Raw genomic sequence first — 11,646 nt, 5'->3', positions numbered from 1 at the left:
TGTTTTATTCTATATGGTACCGGATGACTAGTATAGGGCATCTTTATTTTAAAATACCTGTCTTTGTGAGGGAATTAGGGTTCATGCTGCAACTGTTGAGTTGCAGCACAAACACTGCAATTTATGCTGTGACCCAGACTATGTTCAGAGAACAGTTGAAGAATGTGTTGAAATATCCCTTTACTTCAATTCTTCAATTCATTAAATGACTGAGAGTTTTCCTCATTTTATTACAAATCTCCAATAGAAGTCGGTGGGGGAGCATGTCACAATGGTAACAGAATGGTGGTGGGGCTTTCACTACAGGAAGTGAGAATGTCACTGTAGTAGGAAAGTGTGGTGGGCCTATTACTATTAAAATAGGATGTTGGGAGGGCTGTCATTATGGTAACAGAATAGGGAGTGGGACTGTCACTATGGTAACAGGTTGGGAATATCATGATGGAAACAGAGTGATGATAAAAGAGCAACAGTCACCATGGTGACAGACAGCCCACATTGTTACCCTATTGTCAGAAGCCCTGCACTGTCACCACATTGACATATCCGCCTGCAATGTAACCAAAGTGCCAGACCCACCTGCATTTTTACCATAGTGGCAGACCTGCCAGCACTGTTACCAGAGTGACAGACCCATCTGCACTGTTACCATAGAGACAGACCCATCTGCACTGTTACCATAGTGACAGACCTCCTGCACTGTTACCAAACAGTCAGACCCACTTGCACTGTTACCATACAGTCAGACTTCCTGGACAGTTACCATCCAGAGAGATTCCCTGCACTACTACCATACATGAGGTGGCGATGCCGGCGTTGGACTGGGGTAAACACAGTAAGGAGTCTAACAGCACCAGGTTAAAGTCCAACAGGTTTATTTGGTAGCAAACGCCACTGGCTTTCGGAGCACTGCTCCTTCGTCAGGTGAGTGGGAGTTCTGTTCACAAACAGGGCATTTAAAGACACAAACTCAATTTACAGAATAATGAATAATGATTGGAATGCGAGTCTTTACAGCTAATCAAGTCTTAAAGGTACAGACAATGTGAGTGGAGAGAGCATTAGCACAGGTTAAAAAGATGTGAATTGTCTCCAGACAGGACAGCCAGTGTGACTTTGCAAGTCCAGGCAAGTTGTGGGAGTTACAGATAGTGTGACATGAACCCAACATCCCGGTTGAGGACATCCTCATGTGTGCGGAACCTGGCTATCAGTCTCTGCTCAGCGACCGTGCGCTGTCGTGTGTCGTGAAGGCCGCCTTGGAGAATGCTTACCCGAATATCAGAGGCCGAATGCCCGTGAACGCTGAAGTGCTCCCCAACAGGAAGAGAACAGTCTTGCCTGGTGATTGTCGAGCGGTGTTCATTCATCCATTGTGGTAGCGTCTGCATGGTTTCCCCAATGTACCATGCCTTGGGACATCCTTTCCTGCAGCGTATCAGGTAAACAATGTTGGCCGAGTTGCAAGAGTATATACCGTGTACCTGGTAGATGGTGTTCTCACGTGAGATGATGGTATCCGTGTCGATGATCCAGCACATCTTGCAGCAGTTGCTGTGGCAGGGTTGTGTGGTGTCGTGGTCACTGTTCGCCTGAAGGCTGGGTAGTTTGCTGCGGACAACGGTCTGTTTGAAGTTGTGCGGTTGTTTGAAGGCAAGAAGTGGGGGTGTGGGGATGGCCTTGGCGAGATGTTCGCCTTCATCAATGACATGTTGAAGGCTCTGGAGGAGATGCCATAGCTTCTCCGCTCCAGGGAAGTACTGGACGATGAAGAGTACTCTGTCCACCGTGCCCCGTGTTTGTCTTCTGAGGAGGTCGGTGCAGTTTTTCGCTGTGGCGCGTCGGAACTGTCGATCGATGAGTCGAGCGCCATATCCTGTTCTTATGAGGGCATCTTTCAGCATCTGGATGTGTCCGTTGCGATCCTCCTCATCCGAGCAGATCCTGTGTACATGGAGGGCTTGTCCATAGGGGATGGCTTCTTTAACATGTTTAGCGTGGAAGCTGGAGAAGTGGAGCATCGTGAGGTTATCAGTGGGCTTGCGGTACAGTGAGGTGCTGAGGTGACCATCCTGAATGGAGATACGTGTGTCCAAGAATGCAACCGATTCGTCCATGGTGAGTCTGATGGTGGGATGAAACTTGTTTATGTCATCATATAGTTGTTTCAGTGATTGTTCGCCATGAGTCCAAGGGAAGAAAATGTCATCGATGTATCTGGGGTATAGCATCGGATGAAGGTCCTGTGCAGTTAAGAAGTCTTGTTCGAACCTGTGCATGAAGATGTTGGCATATTGATGTGCGAATTTGGTCCCCATGGCTGTTCCGTGTGTCTGGATGAAGAACTGGTTTTTGAAGGTGAAGACATTGTGGTCCAGGATGAAGCGGATGAGTTGTAAAATTGCATTTGGAAACTGGCAGTTGTCAGTGTTGAGTACTGAGGCAGTTGCAGAAATGCCATCATCGTGGGGGTTCCTGGTGTAGAGTGCCGCGATATCCATTGTGACGAGGAGTGCTCCTGATTCAACTGCTCCATGTGTGCTGAGCTTCTGTAGGAAGTCCGTAGTGTCGCGACAAAAGCTGGGGGTTCTTTGTACAATGGGTTTCAGGATGCCCTCAACATAGCCGGAGAGGTTCTCACACAGGGTCCCATGGCCCGATACGTTGGGACGGCCGGGTGTTTGCCTTGTGTATCTTTGGGAGGCAGTAGAGATCTCCAACGTGGGGAGTACGTGGGATGAGAGCACGGAGGGTCTTCTGAAGGTCCGGATCAGCTGTAAAGACTCTTCTGAAGGTCCGGATCAGCTGTAAAGACTCGCATTCCAATTATTGTTCATTATTCTGTAAATTGAATTTGTGTTTTTGTATGCCCTGTTTGTCAACAGAACTCCCACTCACCTGACGAAGGAGCAGCGCTCCGAAAGCTAGTGGCGTTTGCTACCAAATAAACCTGTTGGACTTTGACCTCGTGTTGTTAGACTCGCTACTACCATACAGACAGACCAATCTACACTGTTACCATAGTGACAGACCAGCCTGCAATGCTATTACAGAGACAGACCCCCACCACTCTGTTACCATAGAAACAAACCCATTGCACGCTTACCACCCCCCCCCCCCCTACACACCCCCCGCAATGTTACCATCGTGACAGAACCCCTGGACTGTTACTATAGTGATTGCACCTTGCTCTCTGACGATAGTGACAGACTGTCTGCACAGTTACCATCGGGACACACCTACCAACACTGTTACCAGAGTGATGAAACCCTGCACAGTCACTGTAGTGATAAACACCCGCACTCTTACTATAGTGACCGACCCACCTCACTATTACCAAAGTGGCAGACACCTTTACAGAGTCATAGAGATATACAGCACAAAAACTGGCCCATTGGCCCAACTCATCAATGTTGACCAGGTTTCTGAAACTGAACAAGCCCCACTTGCCTGCGTTTGGTCCATATCCTCTAAACCGTTCTCACCCATGTACCTGTCTAAATGTAACTGTACCCGCCTCTACCACCTCCTCTTGCAGCTTATCCCAGACACACGCCATGCTCTGTGTGAAAAGTTTGGCCCTCATGTCCCTTTTAAATCTTTCCCTTCTCACTTTCCCCTCTAGTTTTTGTCTCCCCTATTTTGGCTAAACGAACTTGACCATTGACCTCATCTATACCCGTCAAGATTTTTCAAACCTCTGTCTGTGGCACAGTGGTAAGCATTGCTGCGTCATAGTGCCAGGGACCCGAGTTCAATTCCGGCCTCAGGTGACTGTCTGTGTGGAGTTTGCACATTCTCCCCGTGTCTGTGTGGGTTTCCCCTGGGTGCTCCGGTTTCCTCCCACACTTCAAAGATGTGTAGGTTAGTTTGATTGATTATGTTAAATTGCCCCTTAGTGTCAGTGGGATTAACAGGATACATAGGGTTAGTGGGGTTATTTGAATTGCGCCTGGATGGGATTGCTGTTGATGCAGACTTGATGCGCTGAATGACCTCCTTCTTTACTGTAGGGGCTCTATGATTCTATGAAGGTCACCCTTCAGTATTTACTTCCCTTGACGTCTTTGCATGTCTTTCTCCACGGAAAACACTGACGACAAATTAGAATGTCATCCATCTCCAGTGGCTCCACAACTAGACGACTTTGTTGATCTTTAAGGAGCCCTATTATCTTCCTAATTATTAATTTGCCTTTAATATACTTGTTGAATCTCTCTGGGTTCTCGTTTACCTTCTTTGCCAAAGCTACCTCATGTTCCCATTTTGCCCTCCTGATTTCCATTTAAGTGCACTCCTGCGCACCCTATAGTCCTCAAGGGATTCACTTGACCCCAGCTTCCTATACCGGGCATACACTTCCTTCTTTTTATGGACTAGAGCCTCAATATTTCTCGCCATCCAGTGCGCCTTACTCCTGCCAGCCTTGCCCTTCACACTAAATTTTTCAGTTTTATTTATTATTGTCACAAGTAGGCTTACATTAGCGGTGCATTGAAATTACTGTGAAAATCTCTTAGTTGCCACACTCTGGCAACTGTTTGGGTACACTGAAGGATAATTTAGATGGCCAATGCCCCTAACCAGCACATCTTTCGGACTGTGGGAGGAAATCGGTGCACCCAGAAGAAACCCACATCGACACGGGGACAATGCTGTCACCTGAGGCCGGATTCTGCACATGCTGGCCCAGAACTCTAGTTATATCGCTTTTGAAAACCTCCCACTTGCCAAATGTTCCTTTGCCTGCGAATCGCCTGCCCAAGTCAACCTTTGAAAGTTCTTGTTTAATGCCATCAAAATTGGCCTTGACCGAGTTCAGAGATTTAACTTGTGGACTCAACCTATCCTTTTCCACAACGATTTTAAAACTAATAGAATTATGGTCACTGGTCCCAAAGTGCTCCCCCAAGAAAACTTCAGTCACTTGCCCTACTTTATTTCCCCAAGACAAGGTCCTTTTGCCCCTTCTGTAATCGGGCCATTTACATATTGATTGAGAACGTTTTCCTGAAAACAATTAACAAATTCCTCTCCATCCAAGCCGTTAACATATGGTAGGCCGAGTCTGGGCGATTCTCCCAGCCTGCTGCGCTGCTCGAGTAGCACAGAGGACTGTCAGACATCTGTGGGGTTTGTTTCACAGACTTTCCGCAGTGCGTCACGGCCTCCGCGCGTCTCCGAGCCTCTGATTCTTGACATAATCAGCTCTGCATCGGAAATCAGTACAGAGCTGATTATCATATGGAAATGTCATGGTAATTCTGTAATCGGGATTGGTGGTGGAGGGATAGACTGAGGACGATTGGGGCTGCCCATCAAGGGGAGGGGAATTGGGGCTGTTGCAGCGGGGGGGGGGGGGGGGGTGGCGCTTGTGGATGGTCATCTGGGGTGGGGTTGGGTGGGGAGGGAGCATCGGGATTGGGGAGGTGGAGGTCGTGACTGTCCAGGGGTGGGGGGTTGAGTAGAATGGAGCTGTCCCAGAGAGGCCCGAGAGTCCAACGATCAGGAGTTGGGGGTTACGAGTTGGGGTTATGAAGGCCATAGATGCGGGGTTGCGCTGGCCAGCAATTTGGACATGATGTGGGGATGCCGGCGTTGGACTGGGGTGAACACAGTAAGAAGTTTAACACCAGGTTAAAGTCCAACAGGTTTATTTGGTAGCAAAAGCCACACAAGCTTTCGGAGCTGCAAGCCTCAAGGGCTTGCAGCTCCGAAAGCTTGTGTGGCTTTTGCTACCAAATAAACCTGTTGGACTTTAACCTGGTGTTAAACTTCTTACAGCAATTTGGAGCCAGCAATGGGGGACCACTGCGCACACATCGATCACTGCGCTAACAGATCGGCGTATGCTCAGTGCTATGCTGCTGGGTTCTTGGGCGGGAATAGGCCGCACCTCCTGATTTCCAGAGTGAACCAAGCTAGGGCACTCTGATGCACAGAGTGTCGGAGATCCATTCTGGAAATCACACTAAAAAAAGCGGCAGAATTTACTCCCATTTTCCTGCGCGTTGGGAACTTAGAATCTTTTTGGGGAGAATCGTGGCCTATGTTTGGAAAATTAAAATCTCCCACGATTACAAGCCTATTACTCTTGCAGCTATCTTTGCTCTTCAATTTCCCGCTATCGGGAAGACTTCAGTACAATCCCACTGAATTGATCACCCCCTTCTTATTTCTCAGTTCCACCCATATAGCTTCACTGGACTGCCCCTCATGAATCAAAAACGCAACAACCCCTAGTCACTTGCCTCCCCTTCTATCCTTTCTATAGAATTTGTACCCTGGAACATTAGTAGCTATGTCATACCAATCCCAAGTACCCATCCCATGCCCTGTGTTAATCTGCCTGTCAGGCCTCTTGCATTAAAATAAATGAAGTTTAATTCATCAGTGTTCCGTCATTCCCTGCCATGCTCATGGTTGCCTTGCTTATTTAACATTCTCACTTTAAATTCTGTATCAGCCTCAACGTCTCCTTTTGTCTCACTACATTTTAGTGTCCCACCCCTTGCCCGACTAGTTTATAAGCTCCCAAGTAACTTCAGTAAAACTCCCCATCAGTATACTGGTCCCCCTCCAGTTCATGTGCAATCCGTCCCTCTCGTACTGATCACCTCTACCCCAGAAGAGTTCCCAATGCTCCAAAATTCTGACTCTCTGACCCCTGCATCAGCTCCTCAGTCATGCATTCATCTGCCCTATCCTCCTATTCCTATTCTCACTAGCATGTGGCACCGGGACTAATCCAGAGATTACTATCCTCAAGGTATTGCTTTTAAACCTCTTGCCTAACTCCTTTTATGCACTCTGCAGGACCTCATCCCTTTTACTACCAACGTTGTTGGTGCCAGCATATACCACAACCTCTAACTCATCATTGTTCCCTTTCAGGTTACCCAGCAGCCAATCAGTGACACCCCTGACCCTGGCACCAGGGAGGCAACACACCAACCTGGAGTCATGTCTTCAGCCACAGAAAGGCCTGTCTGCTCCCCTAGGTAAAGAGTTCCCTATCACGATTACTCATTCTTTCTTCTTCCTCCCTCACCACCCCATCCCCCCACCCCGTACAGTCAAGCGGCTTGTGGTGTCTCGCGGAAGCGCCACACTTGTCTCCTGCCACTGTTCAAGTTCCAAAACTCGGATTTCCAGCTTCTGCAGCTGGGAGCACTTCCTACACATATGGTCATCTAGGTAACTGGCAGTGTCCAGGTCTCCCCACATAAGACAAACTACACATTTCACATGGCTGGCCTCTCCTGACATCGCTCAATTGTGCAATTAACAACTTAGAATAAGTCTATTAATTCTAGTCTTTTAGTCTTATTATTGAACTATCCCCTGCACTGTTTCCATAGGGACAGACCCGCCTGCCCTATTACCACAATGACAGACTCACCCCGCTCTGTTACTATAGTGACAGAATTGCCCGCATTGTTACCGTAGTGACAACACCCTCTACTGCTATCATAGAAGCAGACCCAACTGCACTGTTACTTACTCCCTGCACTGTTACCACAGTGAAAGACCGCTGCATTGTTGCCATAGAGAAAGATACTCAGCACTGTTGCCATATTGACAGATCACCAGAGTGTTATCACAGAGACGGATCCCTCCCTGCACCATTACCATAGAGACAGGTACCCTGCGCTATTACCATAGAGACAGACCCCTAGATCTGTTACCATAGTAACAGACCTCAGAACTGTTACCATAGTGACAGTCCCGCTTGTACAGTTACCATAGAGATGGACCTGCATGGACTGTTCCCATAGAAACAAACTCCCTGCACTGCTGCCATAAAGAAGTCCAGACAACGGGCGACAGAGGGGGGTCATCCAACCCAACATCTGTCCCTCCACCACGGCAACATTCGCGCTGGTTTTCCTTGGAGCGGTGCCAGAGGGACGGTTAAGGCCGTCCATGCTCATTGGGCATTGGAGGGTCTGTGGGTGTATTATTCACCACTTTAATCATATTTCAGTTTGATGTTTTAAGTCCTTTCTGCCTTGTCTTTTGTTTCGGGCGATTCCCTTCTTTTTGGGTGCTGCCCTTTTTAATTTGTCCCTCAGTTTGTTTGATTTAGTTTATTTGTTTGGTCAAACAGATTGACAACCGGCATCATGATCATAATGACAGACACGCCTGCACTGTTACCACAGTGACAGACTCCCCCGCAGTGTTACCATAGTGACAGACGTTCCAGTACTGTTACCACAAAGATGGACAACGATGCCTGCACCGCTACCATGGTGACGGACGCGCCTGCCCTACCGGCAAGGTCACGGACCCGCCTGCCCTGCCGGCACGGTGACAGACCTGCCTGCCCTACCGGCACGGTGACAGACCTGCCTGCCCTGCCGGCAAGGTCACGGACCCGCCTGCCCTGCCGGCACGGTGATGGACCAGCCTACCCTGCCGGATTGGTGACAGATCCGCCTGCCCTGCCGGCACGGTGATGGACCCGCCTGCCCTGCCGTCATGCTGACGGATCTGTCTGCCCTGCCGGCACAGTGACCGAGCGACCTGCCCTGTTACCATTATGATGTTCTGGTGATATTATCGCTGGACTATTCATGCAGAAATTCAGCACATGTTCAGGGACCAGTATTCGAATCCCTCCAGCTGGTGGAATTTGAGTTCAACAAAAACATCCGCAATTTAGAATGAACTGAATCTACTGAAACCATTGTGTATTGCTGGAAAAACCATCTGGTTCGCGAACGTCCTCGAGGGAAGACAATCTGTCATTTTCATCTGGTCTGGGTTTCATGAGACTCCAGAGCAATGTGGTTGATGTTCAACTGCCCTCTGAAATGGTCCAGCAAGCCACTCTGTTGCATCAACCACAAGAAGGCAGCTCACCACCACATTCTCAAGGGCAACTAGGCAATAAATGCTGGCCAGCCAGACGTCCATGTCCCACGAATATTTAAAAAATGTGACAGACTGTGTCCAGATGGACAAACTCTCTGCATTGTAAACATAGTGATAGGCCCCCATATTGTTACCATAGAAACAGACCAGCCTGCTCTGTTAGCTTGGAGACAGAGCGCCCCCCCCCCCCCCCCCCCCGCCCGCCACACTGTTACCACAGTGTAGTGACAGATGTCGCACTTTTTCCATCAGGACTGACCTCTGTACTGTTACGATTTTGAAAGGCGTCAGAATTGTCACCAGGGTGACAGATGCCAGCACTGTCATCAGGTTGACAGGCGCCAGCACTGTCACCAGGGGGACAGACTCCAGCACTGTCACCAGGGCGACAGATGCCGGCACTGTGACCAGGGTGACTGGCGCCAGCACTGTCACCAGGGCGACAGACGCCGGCACTGTCACCAGGGTGACAGGCGCCAGCACTGGCAACATGGTGAGTTCTTATTCATTCATTGGATATTGGAGTCACTGGCTGCCCATCCCTAGTTGCCCGAGGGCAGTTGAGAGTTACTCAGATTGGTTTGGCTGTGGAGTCACATGTAGGCCAGATAAGGTAAGGACGGCAGATTTCCTTCCCTAAAGGTCATCAGTGAAACAGATATTTTTTTTTCTGACAATTCACCATGGTTTCATGGGGTAAGGGTTTTTTTTTCTGTGAAACTGAATTGCTAAAACTTAAGCTAAACAGTTACCGCAGTGAAACTCGCAAAACAAATGTCTTGTTCCAAGATGTGTCGTTTATTGACCAATCCATCAAATGGGAGAATGATATTAGATGGCTCAGCACTCCACGAGGAGGCTTTGGCAAACCCAATACCACTCGAAAAATACAGTGCCTCCATAAGGCCAGTTATGCATTTCTCAGAATCTTATTCCCTACTTTACGGTGGACATTATTCAGTAATTATTAATACAAATCAGTCAATAATCATCCCTGTCATCAACTCCAGCCAATAAGAATTTGCAACCTGACCTCTTGGGATCTTATTTATCCTTAATTTTCGTGTTACCTCCCTCGGTTGTCCAGCAGCAAAGCAAAGGTTAAAGTTAATATTCCCACAGATTTATATTCACGTCACTATAAGCCAGACCCTGAGAAATTGTTCATGTCTGGCTGTACCTGTGCTATCAGCTTTGTAGAACCCTTGTTCATTGTGCTGACCTTGGAAGCCATTTTGTTCCCGACATCCACTGAGAAAAATGTCCATATTAAATAGTCTATTGTTTGTAAATACCTTCTGAGTGTATCATCCTATCAGGCCTTGCTTTACCTTGCCGTTGGGTGAAGTGTCACAAAATACATTCTAAGAAATAAGCTGCACCCATTTTAGAAATCCAAATATATGTTTAAATGAGAAATACCTGTTATTTAATCAAATGCCTTTCACACTGACAATCTCTTATCAATACATTCTTTAGTCTATGATCTTTCACTCCATGTCAATATTGTGCAACTGTTTCAAACTCATGATTATATGCATTTTTATTAGCTTAATTCGATCCTCTCCAACAGTTCCTGCCTCTTGGCCCTTGGAGAGTTCAAGATTAGGCCACTAAATAGACCTGTCTTAGTAACTAATCTTAGTCCTTAAAAGGCCAGTTGGTTTCTGGGGTCCCCTCTTCCTTGCTCTGACTGCTATGCATTCCATGGACTTAGAAAGTCGTGTGCATAGACATTCGATCAGGTTGATAAATTTATAAGATATAGGAGCAGAATTAGGCCATTCGGTCCATCAGGTTCGCTCTGCCATGCGATCATGGCTGATACGCTCCTCATTCCCATTTTCCTGCCGTACCCCCATAACCTTTCAACCCATTATCAATTAAAAATCTGTCTAATTCCTCCTTAAATTCACTCACTGACCCAGCATCCACCACACTTTGGGTAGTGAATTCCACAGATTCACAACCCTCTGGGAGAACTAGTTTCTCCTCAACTCTGTTTTAAATTTGCTACTCCTTATCCTAAGACTATGACCTCCTCCTAATATGCCCCACCAGCGGAAGCATCTGCTCCACGTCTACTTTTCCACACTTTTTATCATCTTGAATTTGATCTCCCCTCATTCTTCTAAATTCCAGAGTATAGGCCGAGGCCTAACCTGTTCAAATCTCTCTTCGTATGACAAACAGGTACATACTTACTACTAACATGAGGATCACAATCAAAAATAATATAATCCCTTGCAGAATCGATGCCCCCAAAGAGCCTGAGAGCCAGTCACTGAAGGTAAATGCTTCAGGGTCTTTGTGTTTCTCCATCTCCTTCTTGATGTAGGAAACTAGATTGGTTGTGTTTTCTGAACTGTCTGGTATGTAAGTGCAACACTCTGATCCAATTACTGCACATGTCCCTCCCCTTGCTGTCAAGACATAATCCAATGCCATTCTATGTTGAAGCAAAACAGTACACATGGCAACCATTTCACCATTGATCTTAGCAAGGACAGTTGTTATATCATTGGCAACTTGTTCCAAAATGGAGCACGCAATTGTAGTCTGTTGCATTGTATTAGCCACTCCATATTGGGGAAATACTACGCCAAAAAACCGTTCTCTCTGTAATAGCTCGCCGATGTCTTGGTAGGTGAGGGAGTTCAGGAGTGTGATATATATACGCTATTACATATCCAAGGTCACAAGACCCCTTGCATCCAGCAGGAATCCAAGCATATGCTCTATCTCCCCAAATCCAATGTGTACCAT

The sequence above is a fragment of the Mustelus asterias genome, chromosome 17, assembly GCF_964213995.1.
Source record: "Mustelus asterias chromosome 17, sMusAst1.hap1.1, whole genome shotgun sequence".
NCBI classification, from domain to species: domain Eukaryota; kingdom Metazoa; phylum Chordata; class Chondrichthyes; order Carcharhiniformes; family Triakidae; genus Mustelus; species Mustelus asterias.
The sequence above is the reverse complement of the archived record's forward strand: the minus strand, read 5'-3'. Positions refer to the sequence as shown.